The sequence below is a fragment of the Mya arenaria genome, chromosome 8 (assembly GCF_026914265.1).
Source record: "Mya arenaria isolate MELC-2E11 chromosome 8, ASM2691426v1".
In the NCBI taxonomy this organism is placed as follows: Eukaryota; Metazoa; Mollusca; class Bivalvia; order Myida; family Myidae; genus Mya; species Mya arenaria.
The window spans coordinates 52,561,482-52,582,742 of NC_069129.1; the positions used below are offsets into that span (position 1 = coordinate 52,561,482).

Here is a 21,261-nt window from a genome sequence, read left to right on the forward strand (position 1 = left end):
ATTTTAATTTAAGTTTTTGAGATATCTGAGTTGAAAATTGTTGCCTAAGGGATTTCGCCGAGTGTGAACAATAACATTTTGGAATTGTAATGTTTTGTACTATGCATAGGAATTTCATGTTTTTATACTTAATATAGGCTCTGTCCCATTGTGTTGTTTTGCGGGTTTTCATTTGATTATACATCCTCTTTTTGATGTTTGGCTTTTAAACCTCTAAAAGGATTTATAATTAGGTCTTGTCATATTTCCTTACAGGCAATCATACCGAAATTCGTTTGAATTGAGTACAATGGAGCCACCATACGGTCGATTGTTTAAAAAGTCGGGCGGGCGGTTTGGTGGCAAATGTTTTTTTAGCAAACTATTCCCACATTTGGAGAGGTATATCAATCTGATACTTTGTACAAATAGCCACCATGATGAAAAGACGATCCTTTTCCATCGTAGTTTTTTGATGTTTCCTATTCGAGTAATGAGTTCTTGGATATATCTTTCGTAATCTGACCTCTGTCGAACTCGTCTTCATTTAATTAGCCCTGAAACATCATTTTACACGTTGATGAATGTCCAGTGTGACGTACTTCTGTGATAGCCCTTTATTGTTGTTGTTGTAAACGTTGTTGTTGTTATTTTATTTTTGTAGTCGTTGGTGTTATTGATGATTGACCATAATTGTTGTTATCCAAACATTTGACGTCATAAACCTGATCAGAAGGTCGAGAAGAAGAAAGTAGTTCAAGATACGAATGAAGCTTAAAGTAGCAATGCACATTTTGAAAGAAAAGCAATAACAACGACAATTATAGTTTTATTTAATGTGACTTTTTTATGAAAACTTGCGAAAAGAAGACTTTCTGATCGGAATTGTATCATCATTTGCTTTCAAAGTAATTAACCCTCTCTCAAATACTTCTAAACATTTACGAAATGGTTAAAGAAATTATATGCATATATGTTTAAACAGATTTTTAGTCATGCTTGTTTGCTGAATAAAATTTATGTTGTTGCATTTGTTGTTTTGATGATCATGATACTGAACATGTGACGTCTAAAAATGCACGTCAAGTTTAAAACTAACAATATGGACTAATACGATTAAAACTGTTCATTGGTAGTAATAGTAAGCGTAACACTGTACATATTCCCACTCCAGCACATAATTAGGACATATCTAATTATTCTGTCAAACAAGAAATAACATAACGCATCCGCACATGAAAAAACAAAAAACGAAAAAGACGCGAGAATATTTGGTATGAGCAATGATAGGCTTATGAGATAATAGTCAACAATTTATTTCGTATTTTGGCATCATAATAATGAATTAATACGCGGCCGTAGATTAAAAAAAAGAGTATTTGTAAACCAATATTCATCCTGATCGGACTATACATCCATTGGATAAATAAGCCGGTACTATAACTTCAAGAAATATCAAGTCGTTGGTAAAGATCCCAATAAAACAAAAAATAAACGACTTTGTGAACAATATCAGAAGTGATTTTCACACACCACGTTTGACAATGTTATATATATCAACATTCATCATGAGTTTGCGAAAGTTAATTATAGGATTTATATCAATGCTGTTCATTATATATTCAATAAATGATTTGTCAAATGCATGATTCGATTACAATGACTATTTAAATTGATGAGAGAGAATTAATATATATTATGATACTTAAAGAAATTAAACAGTTGACGGGATAATAAAGGAACTGAACAAACATGCGAGTAACACCTGAGCAAGACACAATCGACTGATAAAACTGATATAATGAATGCATTTGCTACGGAACGTTTGTTATTCTAATTGAATCTAAGGTCGATATCCGTAAAAAATACTAACGTAAGGGACGAATATACATAGGCTTAGTTAAGATATTGTAGTCTCCACGTTGTCGGATTCAACGCTAGAACATATGCAAAGTGGTGTATTCGGTACTTACTGACATCAAAAGATACTTGATTGAAATATTATCCAGACACTACTAAATTCTGTCACCTTAACCGCGACACAAGATTGTGGATGTTCTAAATCAATTGTTTTAAATCAAATTCAATTAACATAATAATCGTTTTTCATGCAAACTAAGTCAAAGGCTGATTTTCGAAGTATATGAAGAATATACACCACATTAAACAAGATATATATGTTTTCCTAGTTTTAGTTTAAATATTGAAGCTCCGTTTATGTTAACACCTGTCCAGTCATTGCGCGAGACAGAATTGTCGATGTTCCTAAACAATTGTTATAAATCAATATTAATGTAAATAAATAGCATATTTAAAAACAAATCAGGAATAAATCTCGAAAGGTTAAATGTGAACTCTCACAGATTGAACAATTTTACAACTTTTTAAAGTTTTGTCTTGGAACGAGCCATTTTTGCAAAAATCCATGGATACAAATGATATAAGACCGCTGACAAAAAAATAAATCGCAGATTTTTATACTGCAGTTCAAAAATTATTGTTTTATGCAGTTTTCTTAAACCGTTAATAACGGTTTAAGCCATTAAACATTAGTTTTCGAACGGAAATATACAAATTTGCGACCTGATCTTTTGTCAGCAATCTTTTGTCATTGGTTTGCATATATTTACGCAAAAAATTGCCTTTTCCAAGACAAAATATAAAAAAGTTGTAAAAACGGTAAATCTGTGAGAGTGCAGCTTTAAAGCAAATATCAGTACAAATTAACAAAGTAAATGAGCAAATTATAAAAAATTGATAGACTGACGTAAAAATATAAGTTATTATTTCAGACAACTGTCATATTAAGACAAACAAAATATGAGCAAATGATGACGTATGAAAATCAGTTATACTTCCCGACAGTTTCAACAAATGTCATATTTTAAGAATAATAGTTAAACAAAATAAATGAGCAAGTAAAAGGATAAGCATGACAAAATGAAGTTAATACAATCCTGACAACAAATTGTTCGAAGATACAATCGTCGTTTATGCATTTGCTAGTGATAGTGAGTAAAGCACTTGAATTGTCGTATTGTTATCGTAACTGAAATGCACTCTACCCATAGATGATAGTAACAATAGCTGAAGTTTGCGAACTGTTTTCTTTACAGTGTAGGGTTTCAATACCCTCGTAGGTAAATTTTCTGTTCAGGGACATTCTAAATTTTGAAGCTTATTTTGCCTTACAATCAATACAGATCATCATCATATCATTCAAGACGGTTTCAATCAAACCCGGGAAAGGACGCGCAATAGCCTCAAAGTAAAAGCACTTCAAACCAAACAAACAGACTCACGTCAGTGTCTGCAATTCAACGTCTAAACATGCAAGCTAGATTGAATGTCTAGTTCATCAATAGCAAGTGAACAATGCTCATTTAGTTTGGATGTATCAGACGACCAGTATATATTATACACGTGCTAGACGCTCACTTCTAGCACAAATGACGCTTTGTCATTTTGAGAAATGTGGCTTCCGTTGGTGGAGGTATTTGTGAATTTTGACCAAAAAAAGGTGTGGTCGGTTTGTTATCATGCTCATACATTCAACTTAAAGGCCAAATGTCAGAGCTCGTAATGGTATTTTAAATTGAAAAATAAATAAATTTCAAAACAAGTTTGATGTGTATACATGAACCTCGTTTAAAGTTGAAAAGTTGAAAAGCTTTAAATACGTCCAACATTTGAAAATTATCATTATTTAGTGATAACTAGTTCTAACGATCGACAAAACACTAGCTTTGAATCGATCCACCTACCTCTAATCCAGACTCTAATAAACTAGCCGCTCTGTCCTCAAAAATGCAATTTGATATCCACATTGGATGTAAGAACATCAACATATTCATCTATGTCGTGGCAAATGTACGATTAACCGCAGAAGCATAAACTCATTTACTTTACAAATAAATTACACAATTACACAATTAAGTCACGGCCTAAATTCATTAAGCGCGAATAAGTAACCCTCTAGCTAAGCTCCGAACTAGTAGCCACATCAGCAGTAGTATTGACTAAAGATGCAACATCTTGTCGACACGGATGTGGACTTCTTGTCCGGGACTGATAGTCCTCTCGACCACTAGAGATGGACTGCACCCTAGATACAGGGGCGAAATCATACTTTACTATGCAGTAGGAATGCGGGCGTATATTATTCCCACACGTTCCCCGGGTATTCGGGAGACTACCCCATTATGCATGTGTGTTTGAAAAACAGCCGATATGTGCTTATAAGCCTATACTGCCCGTTTCCGTAATAGTCAACCCCACAAACCTATCCAACAAACAACCAAAAGTCTCTTAAAAAATACAACTTTGTGCTACTAACAGTAGCAGTGAACTTGGCTGCTTTCAAGAATATTATCAGAAAAATCTGATCCCGGGCATGTTTGTCAGATAATTTACTTGCGTTTTCGCATATAATTTTTTTAGTTTGGAATACAATCCAACTAGAGGTACCGTAAAACCTCATCACAAAAGGCATCAGGGCCATATTATACATACAATCTAACTTCGGAACTTTTCCCTCTTTCAAGAACAGTGAATTATTTGAATCTAGAAAAAAATATTAAATCTAGAATGCTTAGACCAAGTTGAGATTGAGATCTTAGATGTCAACGCAGTGCATAGACCTATACACTATATGGATATGGACGATATACCGTGACAGTACGTACATTGGCGTTATATTCTATACCAGTATATACTGTGCACTATATTCTATTCATTTTCAGAGGTGTTGAGTGCTTCAACACCCCTGTTCTCTATACAATGTATACAGCCAGAGATTTTGAAGATTTACTTCAACTCCTCTGTTATAGTCTATATACATTGTGGAAGCGTGCACTATACTCTATTCATTGTCAAGAGGTGTTGAAGCAGTGCTTCAACACTCCTGTTCTCTATACAATGTATACAGCCAGAGATTTTGAAGATTTACTTCAACTCCTCTGTTATAGTCTATATACATTGTGGAAACGTGCACTATACTCTATTCATTGTCAAGAGGTGTTGAAGCAGTGCTTCAACACCCCTGTTCTCTATACAATGTATACAGCCAGAGATTATGAAGATTTACTTCAACTCCTCTGTTATAGTCTATATACATTGTGGAAGCGTGCACTATACTCTATTCATTGTCAAGAGGTGTTGAAGCAGTGCTTCAACACCCCTGTTCTCTATACAATGTATACAGCCAGAGATTTTGAAGATTTACTTCAACTCCTCTGTTATAGTCTATATACATTGTGGTAGCGTGCGCTATACTCTATTCATTCTCAGAGGTGTTGAAGCAGTGCTTCAACACCTCTGTTCTCTATGCAATGTAGATTTTGAAACTTTACTTCAACTCCTCTGTTATAGTCTATATACATTGTGGTAGCGTGGACTATTCTCTATCTGTAGATTTGAACCCCTGTTATAGTCTATATACATGGTGGTGACGTGCACTATTCTCAATTTGAATAGAGAGGTGTTGAAGCAGAGTTTCAACACCTCATCACCTCTATTTATTCTTTGTCCAGTGAAAATGAAAAATGGGAGAAAAATGCTTAGATTTTTTTTGTTGGTTTTGTGTTATATCAGACACCACATTTAATATACTATAAGTATAATACAATCACATTGTACAAAATATAATTTTTGGGCAAAATGTTTTAAAAGTTAAATGAAAATGAGAATTTCTGGACTTAGCATCAACTCTGCCAAATTTTGCAATAAAATTACCAAAATAACTTTTTAAAACAGATATTATATAACATTATAAGATACTTGAAATATACAAACTATGTATTTTGTAAAATATGATTTTTAGGTAAATTTGTTAGAAAAAAAATGAAAATTTCTGCATTTTGCCAATTACTTTGTCAAATTTTGCAATAAAATTACCAGAATTACTGTTTTTAAATATATTTTATATTACAGTATAATAGACCTTAAGTAAAGAAACTACATACTTATGTGAAATGTGCTTTTGGGGCACAATGTTTGACAAATGAAATGAAAATTTTTGAAATTTGGTCACCTAGGCATCAATGAATTTTAAGTTTTTATATTGCAGATATTTACCAGTCGCGCAAAATGCACAATTGCAAACAACATGCAAAAGCACTTTGTAACCAATATAATGAGACAGGCGCTTTGGTTTGCCAAGCCTTGCCTTGCAAACATCTACATAAGCCTAAAAATGTCTGTCTGAGATACCAGGCGTGAAGCTGCATATAACACTAGCATGCGGATGAATCCACATGATTCTGATAAAAACATAAAAAAATCAGCCAAAGTTGCAGTATGCGTACTTGACTACATGATCCTTTAAATGTCATTATTATTTTCCAGTACAAAATAAAGCACCTCAAAACGCCCAGAATGCACCATGTTTTTCAAAATATTCTGAGGGGGAATGCCCCGAGACCCACCTAGCAATTATGAATCCACATATAAAGGGCTAGCTAAGCCCCTTACTTCTGTATGCAAAACAAGACTACATGCTCATCTTTTCTTTATCTATTCTGCCTGTTAATTTGCTTGTAAGCTTATGTTAGTCAACAATATAATAACATTAGCTGGGCCAAAATACAAAAGTCTCTTTTTATGTTGAGAAAAATTCGAAAAATTCCGTTACTGTTTAATTTCTGTGAATGTTTATTATTCTTTTGCAAAGAGGTATGCACTTATGATTGCCGGGTTTATATGAAAATACGATATCAGGAATGGTCTGAAACAGCCCTAAAACACACAAAAGCCTTAAATGAAACAAACATATATTATATATTAAAGAGAATTGGACTACTGTCTATAAAACATACACCTTAAAACACAATCTATGAACAGTTTTTGCCAATGTCTCTTATAAAAAAAAGCTACAACAAAAATATCGCTGGAAGTGATGGTACTTCCCATATGCCCGTTTTCTTTGAAAAAGCAGAACTTGTAATTCAATGTGCTAGTAGAAGGTAAATTGTTGTTGCATTATTATACACAGTTGGAAATACCATCATTTTTAATGCTGCACTCTCACAGATATATGAATTTTTATTATTTTTAACTTGGAATGAAAAACTTTTGTGCACATGTCTGATAACAGTTATATGAGACTGCATACAAAATCACAGTTTTTCCTATTACCATTTAAAACTCTATGTTTAATGGTTAGTAATGCTTGAGAAGAAATGAAAATTTTGGCAGTTTTTCAGACAATTGAATTCTGTTTCATTGAGAGTTATCTTATATAACTGGATTGAAGGCATTCATGCAAAAGTCAGACTATTTTAATTATTTTTTTCAAAGCAAATGTGAAAACTCTTAATCAGTGACAGTGCAGCTTTAACATCCTTTTAGATTTAAGCACTATGATTTCAAAATTATCAGACAAACATGATACTAGATGTATACTGTCTTGTTTGGAATTCTTGCCCTTATTCAGTATTGGTTCAATCATAGCAGTATTTATTTGAACTGCCTCTAGGTTAAAGTGTGATAAAATTCATAAGATGTCAAATACATAATTATATAAGATTCACAATTCTTCGAAGGAATGAACTCCTGCTTACATGTCATATGACAAATTATGGACAAATACAGAACCTAATCCTAATAGTTTTTCTCCAGAATTATCAAAGGGGTCACTCTTAACAAAGATCTAGTATAAACTTAATAATAATTTCTTTAGTTTAACAATGTTATAAAATCTTGAAAGGCCATAGGCAGGTAGTTCTGACGTTCATACCCTTCAAAACCTTTGACAAGAGGCATGTCTATCAAATATAATTATGAATTACTGGTGTAAATGGGTAGTGGGTAATGCACATGTCAATTGTGACCACCACCCCCCCCCGTCCGGGGGTATACTGGGTGTGAATGCGGTGTCTTACCTATGGTATGTTGGATATGGGGGAATTTGGCAGGGATTTTAGTTCAGGATCAGTTCAGGGAATTTAACCTGGGGTAGGCTGGACCAAAAGTCAAAAGTCCCCGGACCTGGGGGCGGGATGTGGTTACAATTGACTGGTGCATTATGCTATTCATTTTGTTGCCCACTCTTTTGTTTTTCTTTGATAATCCATTGCACACAACTATAGATCAGGATCTCAAATACTATATATGTTGAAAATTGACAACTTTTGACATCAATGTTTTAGTTATAGTTATGAATAATGAGCGTTCATTCATTGCTTTTTTATCAAATCACAATCATAAGTGTTAGCAAAGCACACCACTTTGTGCAGTAATGTTTAATGCTGTGGCTCCTCTTATCAACCAAGCACTTGGGCTGTTGGTGGATAACCATTTCCCTAGTTTCCTCCCTGTCTGGTCACCTGTTTCAAAATTAAAACATTGATAATATGTAATAATGACAAAACTTGAAAGTATCCAGAATTGTACACTATGTTTATACATTTGCTGAATTAAACGAATAAGCTAAGGAAATGTACATTCAAAACAAAAGGGCCAGCATGGCCCTTAATTGATCACCTGATTAAAATGACCATGAACAAGTCAGTCAGGTAACAACTGGTTATGAAAGGTGTTGCTATTTGCTTAGCAGGTTAGTGGTTGCTGTGTTATTTGATGGTTGATAAGGACTCCTCAAAGAAGGCTGCTCTTTGTTAACAGAAATGAGAAGTATGGTAAGCTGGTTGTTCCCATGGTCAATGGATGTTACGGTAATGAACCAGAATGTTGCTATGGAAGTAAATGATTACTAAGGAAGTAATTGGTTGCTATGGATGTTGGCTGTTGCTCAGGAAAAAAGTGGTTGCTAAATAAGGCATTGGTGCCTATCAAGGTAGTTAATGGATGCGTTGGAAGGAATTGGATGCTAAGGAAGTCATTGGTTGAATGGGAATTCATTTGTTGCTATGTATGAAGGTAGTTGCTAAGGCAATCATTGGTTGATAAAGAAGCCAAGGATTGTTTAGGAAGTCATCATTTTTTATGGAAGTCATTGGCTGCTGTAAATGAAGTATTTGATAAGGATATCATTGGTTGCTTATAAAGTGGTTGTTAAGGAAGACATTGTGAGTTTGGATTGTAGTCACTAAGTCAGACAAGTGGGTTCCTTAAGGGTACTACGAGGTCTACGATTTCCTCAGCAAGGCAAAACCTTGCTTAACATCCTGCCAAAAGGTGATTATAATATCGTTGTAACAACTTGTTTCATAATCTTTGAAACTAAATACCTTTTAGTTTAGACATCAGTTTCTAAGGAATTCATGCATTACTGCAGAAGTCATTGCCTGATTTGAGTGTGTATCAATTTTTGTTCTAGAAGTCTATCAGTAACAGGGGAACTCTGGTTGGGACAACTTTGACCCCAAGGACGAAACTTGAACAACATTCATAAAAAAACACTTAACAACAATCAGTGATTTTTTTATGAATTCTTTTTACTGCCTGTACAATGTACCTCGCAAATTCGGTAAAAAGTCAACTTTGGGAAAAATACAAAATCAGGCCAAAATTGCTTATATAATGGCAAATATACATTTTTTAACTTTTTTATGCATACCTTATGCTGTGAAAGGGTAAGACTTGTCAAGATTTTGTTTATATTTCAAGAAATTCATTGCTATTTTAATCCGAAATGTAATGTAATTTTTTTTAATTTTGGGGAAAATGGAGTTTTTCACAATAAAAAAATCACTGACAATGAACTACGGTACAAACTCCAACATATAAACACCACAAACACAAAAACAAATTGATTACATATATAAATTACTGAATATTCACATGGTCTTATGATATTATTGATGAATATTATAATGTTATTTTTAGATACCAGTTACGGGTAGTAGTAATGAAGAATACCAGATCACAAAATCAAAGTGGAAATTGGAACTATTAGAGAATCACTTTATTTGTGGGTAGGTCACTTAAATATTCATTGAGGTGAAAAGAAATTACCATATGATGTATTGCATATGTTTAACCGCTGTTGCACAATCATCATTTCCAAGTGACTGTCTTCATGTCCAGTACTAGCTTACAAAATCCCTTTCTAGATAGTCAAAGACTTCATCTGATGCATCTTAAAAAGGAAGAATACAACACAATCATGAACACAATAAATGCAAATAATGTTGGGTATGCTTTAAACATGATTCAAATGCAAAACATCTTGGCAATTATTTCTAGAGCAATCTAAATGTCCTACATGAGATTTATTCTCTTATGAAAAAGTGATGTTTATGTACAAGCCAAATATACTAGAAATGTGTCAAGTGGACATTAAGTCTTGTGTTGCTTAGTGAATTGCATATACTGTGAATGAACATAATTAACAAAAAAACAGGGATTTCTCATAATATGACAAAGTTTTTTTTTACCAAGTTTGGTAAAGATTATTGAGCCATACAATGTTTTTATCTGGACTGCATCGTCTTTTATTCTGGGCAGCATAATATGGAAATCCAGGCCATGTATACATCTGGGTTTTATCTGTAATGGACCACATTTTCCAAAATGTATGTAGGCAAATGAGTTACATGGAAATAAAAACTATCTATACATAATAATAAGTGATTTGTATACATGTGTTTACCTTGGTATTATATACCCATAGATATATTATATGACATAATATTGGGTTAATACAAAAAAAATGAAATAATATATAATTAGGTTAATGATGAATCAAGCAAATTTAAACTAACACAAACAATTATATGTATATATTTACATTATTTCACAGTAAAATATAATAGAAATTTATAAACATTGGCATAATGCTTAAATCAGGTATCTATTTCAAGGCAGTTGTCATTAAATCATAAAATTTAAAGCTGCACTCTCACAGATATACCATTTTTACAACTTTTTTATTTTTTGTCTTGGAAAGAGCAAATTTTTGCATAAATATCTGCAAACCAATGATACATGATTGCTGCCAAAAAATCAGATCGTAGATTTCCATATTTCCGTTCGAAAATTAATGTTTTATGGCTTAAACCGTTACTAATGGATGAAGAAAAATGCATAAAACATTACTTTTTAAACTTAAATATAAAAATCTGCTATCTAATTTTTTGTCAGCTGTCTTAAATAACTGGTTTCCATGGATTTTCGCAAAAATTGCCTCATTCCAAGACAAAAAAATTGTCAAAACGTTCAATCTGTGAGAGTGCACCTTTAAGGTCAAAACAACTAGAAAATGGAACTTTAAACAATAAACTTAAAAACCATGACTTATGGTACAAGTATTTCCACATCGGAGCGGCTGGTTCTTACACACTGACAGTGACACACAATACACTCCACTCCTCTCCATTAACCCTTTATATATATATTACAGTCGAAACTCGTTGGCTCGATATCTCATGGCTCGATATCCTCGTTGGCTTGAACCAGATTAAAAGAACTGATTTTGTTTAACTCTTTGTTCATATAAAATTTGATCGGATGGCTCGATATATTGTCTCAGGGTCGATATTTCTCCACCCTCGAAATCATTTTCGCGGTTCCAAGTAAGAATTTCACAATTTTGTTTGCTTGGGTCGATGTCATTTTCGCAGGTTCAGGTAAGAACCTCACACCTTGATTTGTTTTGTTGGCTTCATTTAGCACACGGCGCTAATCGATAAAAATTAATTCAATTTATTATAATTATTATCAAATTTGAATGACTTAACAGTTTGAATAAACATGCCATCACTTTATCTAAGTTCTTTCCCTAATTGTTATACATGTATAAATTTCAATGCATCCTGATATAACTAATAAGCTATGTTTTTGTTACCCACTGTTTAAAATTACTTGTTTGTTGTTTTCGCATAATTTTTATAATTAATAAAAACAATCAAATAATATTTTCTAAGTATCGAATAAGTGATGTTACGAACTTTACGACGTGTAACTATGTCCAATTAATACTCTTCTCTTGCGGAGATAGCATAGCCAATAACAAACGAGGTAAACAAGACTTTTTGTAACGAATAATAAAAAAATAACATTCTGTAAGCAATCCCGCTTGGCTCGATATTCTCGAGGCTCGAAGTATTTTGGCTGGTCCCTAGAATATCGAGCCATCGAGTTTTGACTGTAGTTTAAAGCTGACGGAGGCACTCCTGCCATGTACCGCTGCCACCATTTAAGTAAACCTGGGAGGAGAAGTGCCCCAGTGTGGAGCTTGAACCAACAACAACTGCTGGAACACTATCATGGCGCTGTAACCAACTGAGCTAACTGAACGGCTGGTTCTCATCGACACGATCTACATCTACAATAACTTTACAATGTACATGAATACATAAATAACTAAAGTATGAATGCAATGTATTTAGTACATTGTAAAGTTGATGTCTACTGTTCTACTTTAAAAGACACATGCATGTACTCCAAAATTAGTTTTGACAGGCATGAATCACTAATGCCAGTTGTGAGCTTGTTCCTAGCTTCGATCAAGATATTTCTGTCTGAAAATGACATTGAATACACTCTAAAGCCTAAAAGGCTGTAAAATATGCATTCAACATCTTGATAAGCAACTATCTTAAATAAATTAAAATATTAGGATACAGAATGATGTGAAAGAGACTTTAAAAATATGGCTGCATTGTTGGATGTTGGTGCTGTCATCTGATGAACTGTCAGCGGCAATGATTGAGGCAAGCATCAAGTATATTTAAATAAACATAAAATGATTGCACTTTAACAGATTAAATGTTTTGACAACTGTTTTATTTTTTGTCTTTATACAAGCCAATTAATGCATAAGTGCAAGAAAAACAGTGACACAAGACTGCTTAAAAAAACATTGGATTGCATATATATTTAAGTTCAAGCTTCACTCTCACAGATTAGTCCAAATAATTGTACGTTGACGGATTTTTTTTAGATATTTGATATGGCAAATCCTTCACGTACAAATTGTTTAGTATCAAAAGTGGGTAGTTGTTCCGATCAGGATTCCGGGTTAAAGCATATAGCGTCTATAAAATATCATAAAAACAAGAAATATTACCAGATAATGTTATTTTATATTAGTTCTGTACACAAAAAAATAAATATCCAACTTATAATTATGAGTTTGACGGCTTTTCTTCATTTCATTCTGTCAAAACATAACGATATATACATGAAGGGCACCTGCAAGGCTTTAGGGCACAGTTTTAAATCGCTCGGAACATTTCGGCCATGGCCGAGTTGTTACGATTGTATAACGAGGTCTATCTCGAAGCTTTCTCGGAGGAGGCCGAGCTATTACGATTGTATCATGTTGTTCCCCTTCGCATAATTGTTGTATGTGTCAGTCAACTTTCGTTTTATTGGAAAGGTAAACAACTTGTTTTAATGCATTAAATGCTTGTTTAGTGCAAAATAACATTTCACTTACATGGTGAAATATGAGTATAATTCTTTATGATCTATTTCAACCATAAAATACTTCACTTAAAACAATTTCAATATTTTTAAAACACCCCCGTTTTTTGCACATTCCCGTTTAGACGTTAGGGATTGGAAGAATCCTGTTTAACACGTCTATTATTTTAGACTATCACACAGATATACCATTTTTACAACTTTTTTATTTTTTGTCTTGGAAAGAGCAAATTTTTGTATAAATATCTGCAAACCAATGATATAGGATTGCTTACGAAAAACCAGATCATAGATTTTCATATTTCCGTTTGAAAATTAATGTTTAATGACTAAAACCGTTAATAAACGTTTTAGAAAAATGAACAAAACATCAATTTTTGAACTGGTATATATAAAAATCTGCGATCTATATTTGTCAGCAGTCTTATATAACTGCTTTCCATGGATTTTCGCCAAAATTAGTACATTCCAAGACAAAACACAAAAAAGTTGCCAAAATGTTCAATCTGTGAGAGTGCAGCTTTAAGAAAATGATGTTTTATGCATTTTTCTTCCAACTGTTAGTAGCACTTTTAGCCATAAAACAATTTTTTTAACGGAATATGTAAATCTGCGATCTGATCTTTTGTCAGCAGGCTTATATCACTTATTTGCATATATATTTACACAGAAACTGGCTCATTCAAACTCCAAGACAAAAATAAATAATAACAAAGTTGTCAAAATACATGTATGTGAGAGTGCAACTTTAAGTAGTACTTCGTTTTCTTTCATGCTTTATGATGAAATATGGGGTTTTAACAGTGAAATAACAACAGTGAAAATATCAATTTGATATTTTCACTGCAAAATAAGGAGTGAAAATATCAATATTCAGAACTACTTTTAAAATCCTTTGTTGTTACATGTACTTGCCTTGGTCAAAACAGAACACTGGACTTCAGTAAATTATGTCAAAAACTGGTTAAAAAATAAAGAAATATTTTATAAATTTAAATAAATATATAATTGGAAATTAACAACTTACCGTTTATTACCGGTTATCCCGTTTATCAAACATTTTACTGATCTTTGAAGCTGAATGTTCAAACATTTGCTTTCATTCCAAACAAATTACAGACAAAAACAACTGTTCGAACATAAATAAAATTTTATAGCATCGTTCAAATGTATTTTGAACTGTTAACCGTTGTAGTACGTTAAATGAGCTTCCTGGAGAATTCACACAACAATTTACAGATAGATCCGATATTTTTTACCCCACCCACATCTCAAAATGTGTCAACAAACTAGCGTGGCATTTACTCTTCCGGAAAACAAACATTTTAAAGCGAAACAGACTGGTCTCTGACAGTAAGATGACTGAATATTAACTTACTTTAAAAACACGCGTATATGCAGTCTTAAACTAAGAAGAATGGTTAAAATCCAATGAGTATCCACATTTGTTTTGCTAACACATTTGACCTTCCAAATTTTCATTCTATAAATAGCGGCGTAGTAATTTGGTTAAAATAAAAAGTGTTTTCATTATTTTTTGGAACATTAGTGCACTAATAATACTTCATGTTTACTATTCATAAAGCTTTGCAATAAAAAACGAGCGAATATTAAGCAATAAGAATGAATAGCACAGAACTATTTCTCAACAAACCGAAAGTAGAAAAGTTGACAGCTAGAATTATGCATGAGGGGCACCCCACGGGTAGCGGCGTAAAGCCCACCCTTTTCAAAAAGGGGGTAATTCAGAAATAAATAAAAAAACAAATAAAACTCCGAAAATAAGCATAAAAGAAACAGAAAATTTGTTTATTTCAGTGTAAGATCGTATTTAATTTCACTCGTGATCATAAAAAAACTACATTTTCACTCGTGGCTTCGCCACTCGTGAAAATATGTTTTTCTATGACACTCGTGAAATAAAATACGATCTTACACTGAAATAAACAAATATCCTCTATATATCAATAAAATATACTCGTTAAACTGTCAATTGTTTACGTATCTACATAAATTCAATTACCTTTTGAACTAGAAAGTGTTATATTTTCAAAGAAAATAGCCATTTACCTCTGTTCAGTGTCGGTCAAATTCGATGTTTTGAATCACTCTAGTGCGTGCTAAATACTAAATGACGCAATGTTTTGGACTGGTCTTCATTTTCTTCGATACAGGCACAACCGAGCGTAAATATTAAGCGAGAAAGTCTAGTGGAACGATGCAGGGTTCATTGGGTTTGTTTACAAAAATTCAAGCATCCGGTTAAGAAGACGACAAATAAGAATGGTATTAAGTTGGTAGAATGGAACTCCTTCCTGATTCCTGCACATGTAAGTTGTAAGTATTGACTATATCGGGATACCATACAGGACACTCAAGTGTTATTTTATATTTTCTTAGTTATCATGCAAATGAAAATAATCACTATTATTTAAAAGTTATTCAGGGATAGTTGCAAATGGTTTGTTTACATTAATTAGTTTTATGAATTTAATTGAATACACAAATTTTTATTAGAGCTTTGCACCAAATTAAATTCAGTTCATTTTACGGGAGTAACCCACACTAGCGGATCCAGAAATGGGGTGGGATCCCCCCCCCAAAAAAAAAATATTCTGTAAAGAATCTCAGGACAATTATTTAAAAAATCTTTTGATCTTTGATATCATAATGGTAAAAAAGAATTACCAAAATGCAAAAGGTAAAAAAAAAAAATCAAGTCAGAGAATGGGTTGGAACCGGTGTCGCCAAAATTGCAGTCCAGTGTTGTATCTATTATGATCATTCTTTTTGCATTATATTTTGTTGCAAAATATTAATGTTTTAAGTACAATAAATATATACATTTAAACTTAAAATTGACTTATCATATTTAGTATAGAAATGATTGTCTATTGATATAGAATTGACTCAGATAACTTACAATATCATAACTTGATATTATAAACATTATATAATTATATTTTGTATTTTTGTCATCATATTTGCAACTTGCATAACTTCAGTAATTTCTTAAGCAAACACTTAATTCTTATTTTTGACTGTTGTCACTACATTTTAGCACCTTTTTTGTTCTATGGTTTTGCTAATCATAAGAATTAGGCTTAAACACCTATGCAAGCCAGACATGTTGTGATAAGCATATATTAGATCAAAGAAACAAAGATTATCTAAAGGAAACTCTTAATTCTAAGCTGAGTAAAACTCTTTAAGATGACAATGTCAGTTGTTGGCATCTTAGCCTCAAATTTAGTATTTAAACCCATGACTTCCCAGTCCAGGTTGTCATTTAACCTTGGACAATAAATATCGGAAGTCTGATTTGGGTACTTGTCATCCTATTCACAGGTATGTGGTTTTACTCTGTTATTAGATTGTTATTATATTTTGACTTAAAAGCTTGGAATTCAATTAAAAGTTCTTTAAATAGGCTAAAATAAGTTATGTATATTGTTGTTACAATTATGTTGCAAATACACACTGTTGACTTTATAATTCACTTGTACTTTATATTAGTCATACAAGTTGTTTCTCTATTTTAATACATTCATATTTATTGGTACCTTTCACATTGCTAAGCGTTGTTATTATCAATATTCCCCAAATATTGTTAATATTCTTAATAATCACATATTCATGTATTTACATCATTATGCTGATTTACTTTAATATTTTGTTTATTATAATTGGTCATTTAACCTTGGACAATAAATATCGGAAGTCTGATTTGGGTACTTGTCATCTTATTCACAGGGACGACCCCCTCTAGCATTCTTCGCTGTGCCGTCTCCGGTTGTAGTTAGTCCAACACCGAAATTAGCGTCATAAAAGAGTGGTAACTTTTATGATCTAACTTTGCCAGAACCCTCTTAAAAACTGATTTACAAATAGTGTTTACTTTTGGACATGTTGTTAAAATACAACATGTACATTTTATTATTGATTATTTAACAATCTGTTTCCAGACTGCTTTTATAAACATGTTTGTTGAATAATTTATAACAGTTTGTAATAATCCTGTAGGTTCATATTTGGCTTCATTTGATCTTAACTACCTTTGTTCTATTATTAAATCCTTCCTGCTTTATCTTCCTGTAATCCCTTCAAAATTCAAAGAATGATTGTTTATCAATTGACACGTATTGCTTTTATACATACCTTAAGGGAACGCCTTAAAATATGTTGTTACAATAATATGCTCTTTGGTATTCCATGTTTGTTCTAAAGCTTTCTTGTTAAAATTGTTACTTGCTTTCATCAGTCTAGAGTTGACAGCCGTATGGTTAGGACCTCCTAAGAGAACCATTTTTAAGTAATATCTGTGGACTATCCATTGTATGTTGTAGTTAATGTTGGTTATCCAGCTTGTGAATAAAAGTTGAGAAATGGTGTACAAGGACTTCCTTGAATTAGCATTAGTGTTCGAAGACTCCCACACAGACCTTTGAGGAGACAACCTTTTGAGTAACTAGACGTTGTGACAGAGAACTCTCCTCATAAAAGATTGGTGGAAGTAATCCGGAGTAAGGACTTTTCAGCTCCTAAGCGATCCGTTGTGGACTTAGGTTTGTGTGGATAAATTTTATTTTTACCTGCCATTGAGTGATTCCCCAAAACTAATGGCACCAATATCTATTTGCAAACGATGTGGACTATCCCATCCTGTGATGCTTTGCCATGCCAAGAATGCACAGTGCTTCCACTGCAGGAGGTATGGACACTTTGCCAGGCGATGTTACTTCCGTCAGCAACAAATATCTTGTCTTCAGCTCCAGTATAAAAGAACCAGAGACCAAGATCGCATGACCGCTTTTATTCTGAAGAAGAACTTCCAGGAACTACCATTTTATGAAATTAACAGTGAAGATCTGGCATTTCTGTTTCCAAAATCACTCTTTCTACATCTTCAATATAAAGCAGAATTACGCTGTTGTCGAAATGAGATCAATGATGAGATTTCAAAAGCAAATTCCATGGCTGACAACTTCAACAAGGCAATTGAATCTCTCAAAGAGAAATGTGAGAATGACCAGGCAAAACTCAAACAACAAGGTGAGCAAATAGCACATCTCGTTGCTGAAAATGAACAATACAAAAGAGATACCATGGAACTCTCATTAAAGGTGGAATGTTTACAAACTGATCCAGTTGAATATTATGGAAATGATCAGGATGTCGCTGCAGCTGAAGAAATTAATAGACTGGTTAACAACTTCGAACTTCTACAATCATATTGCCTTGAATTAAACGATGAATTTATACCTTTTTTAAATGCATACTACTCAAACCTTAAAAACAATCATCATCAATACAGAAAGAAAGGATATATCCCAAAAGATTTTCAATGTCCTAAGTGCATGAGTAAAATATTTCACAGAAAGGGTGATTGTGTGTCTAAGTTCCAAACGTGCATCCTCTGTGGGGAACGAAATCATCTTATGATTGCCTGCGAAGAGTTTAAAACTATTTCTACAATAGAACCAACTCTATTAAAAGATGTGGAAACAATCAAAGTCACAATGAGGTCTCCGCCTAGCTGCACCAGCTCAAACTCTTCCTCTGCCAAGATCGGTGTGCGGACAAAACCTTTGATCCCTAAAGAGACTGACACACAGGGAAATTCCCACTGCTGAATGGAATCTATTTTAACTTTGGGGCCCAAAGTAAAAGTAGTTCGGGGGAACTTTTATGATCTAACTTTGCCAGAACCCTCTTAAAAACTGATTTACAAATAGTGTTTACTTTTGGACATGTTGTTAAAATACAACATGTACATTTTATTATTGATTATTTAACAATCTGTTTCCAGACTGCTTTTATAAACATGTTTGTTGAATAATTTATAACAGTTTGTAATAATCCTGTAGGTTCATATTTGGCTTCATTTGATCTTAACTACCTTTGTTCTATTATTAAATCCTTCCTGCTTTATCTTCCTGTAATCCCTTCAAAATTCAAAGAATGATTGTTTATCAATTGACACGTATTGCTTTTATACATACCTTAAGGGAACGCCTTAAAATATGTTGTTACAATAATATGCTCTTTGGTTTTCCATGTTTGTTCTAAAGCTTTCTTGTTAAAATTGTTACTTGCTTTCATCAGTCTAGAGTTGACAGCCGTATGGTTAGGACCTCCTAAGAGAACCATTTTTAAGTAATATCTGTGGACTATCCATTGTATGTTGTAGTTAATGTTGGTTATCCAGCTTGTGAATAAAACTTGAGAAATGGTGTACAAGGACTTCCTTGAATTAGCATAAGTGTTCGAAGACTCCCACACAGACCTTTGAGGAGACAACCTTTTGAGTAACTAGACGTTGTGACAGAGAACTCTCCTCATAAAATATCCACTGTGCTATGAAGGCTTATCCTAAACAGTTGGAATATTTAATCTATATACCTAACTTGTAATATATTGGCAAAAAAAATTTATTGTAAATTATGTGGTACTTCAGTTAGTAAGTTTTAATGCATTGTACACATAGATACCAAGTTTATGTCAGTTTTCATCAATTTTCTTTTTTTCCGCTATTTCATTAAACAGATTACAGCCCCTTTTAAACAAGTCTTTGGGATGAACTGTTGGAGATTGTTATTAAAGCTGCATTTTCACAGATTTACCATTCTGACAACTTTTTTTTTCATCATGGAATGAATCATGCAATGTTAGTGCATAAATTATGTCCGCGAACCATGATTTAAAACTGCTGAAAAAATATCAGATAGCTGTTTTTCATATGTACGTTCATAATTGTTGTTCTGTGACTTAAATTTGAACACTTTCAGAAAAATGAAATAATAAGCAGATTTCTCAATACATGACATCTGTTTTATTGTTAGCAATTAAAGGCATTGATTCTCTGAGATAATAATAATGTTAAAACAGTCAATCTGTGAAAGTGCAGCTTTAAGACTCATTTTTCCTAAGATCAGCCAAGTTAGTATTATAGCTAATTTTAGCTTAAAAGTAGGTGAATTTTATATTTATTTCAGACCAGATACTCTTGAGGGACCAATTTAAGGGCAAACAGACAAACGTTTTGATGCAAAGAAAGCATTGGATTTGAAAGGTAGATTTTTAACACATATTTACATGTACTCAATGTCATTTACTTGTATAACATAATGTATTCAAGTATAAGATATTTCAAGTATTTGGTCAGGTTGTTAGGTTTAATTGAAACTGTTAAGCAAATAAATGAAAGTCCATACAATTTTGCATGCACATGTTTGTTGCATGCAGATTTTACTCAGATGGCATAGGGTACAGTTACTCTTGTAACTTGCTTAAAATAAATGCAAATAATTCTGCATGTGTCTGAAGTCATGTTTTATTTTTCTCTACAAATTGTTTTAAAAAATGCAATTGTTTGATTTCCTTTCTTATGTGTTATGCATTCCAGTTCCCATGGAGAAGAAAAACGGAGAGATTCTAAAAGTATGAAGATACTCCTGTGTATAATGAGGAAATCTTGTCAGTGAATGGTAAGTTCTCTTTGGATTAATTCTATGTATAACAATATAAATATGAGGTAAGCCAAGAAATGAGAATTAACATAATTATTCTGTTCAAACATACATTGACATATTAAATATAAAGACATATGTATGATTTGTCTCTGCTATTATACTCCTACCACTTGATGGTTAGGGTTCATTTGGACAAGTCTTCTTTTATCCATAATTCCAAATGCTTCTGAGATTTCTAACACATATTAAATATGTTGAGGAGAAGTGCTGTGCAAAAAACATTTTTGTTTATGGTATTTTAGAGTTATTGGTCTTTGATTATTTTTCTTTCACTTTTCTGTGTTTTTGAGGTATTAACTTCAAACTTCATGCACATATTGGACGTGATAAGAAAAATAGCTGTGCATATGAATCATTAAATTGTGTATGGTAGTCAAAGAATTGTAAACCTTTGATTATTATCTTTATATTTTTTTATTTT

General features: G+C 32.8%; 2 long non-coding RNA genes across 7 annotated transcripts; one reads left to right on the top strand and one right to left on the bottom strand.

Moving 5' to 3' along the window:
* Window positions 1-7,874: 7,874 nt before the first annotated feature.
* LOC128243747 (uncharacterized) lies at window positions 7,875-15,422 on the bottom strand. Of its 6 annotated transcripts, none has more exons than XR_008262889.1 (4): window positions 15,379-15,422; window positions 10,346-10,428; window positions 9,895-10,018; window positions 7,875-8,303 (listed from the first exon to the last, which is right to left on the bottom strand). It is a non-coding gene; the product is annotated as an uncharacterized LOC128243747 (long non-coding RNA). The 6 variants fall into 6 exon arrangements; XR_008262885.1 differs by having other exon boundaries at window positions 10,317-10,428; window positions 15,379-15,419; XR_008262886.1 differs by lacking the exon at window positions 15,379-15,422 and adding an exon at window positions 15,332-15,371.
* Window positions 15,423-15,444: 22 nt separating this feature from the next.
* LOC128243748 (uncharacterized) lies at window positions 15,445-20,732 on the top strand. The gene is made up of 3 exons (XR_008262891.1): window positions 15,445-15,645; window positions 20,304-20,380; window positions 20,714-20,732. It is a non-coding gene; the product is annotated as an uncharacterized LOC128243748 (long non-coding RNA).
* The last annotated feature ends 529 nt before the right edge of the window (window positions 20,733-21,261 follow it).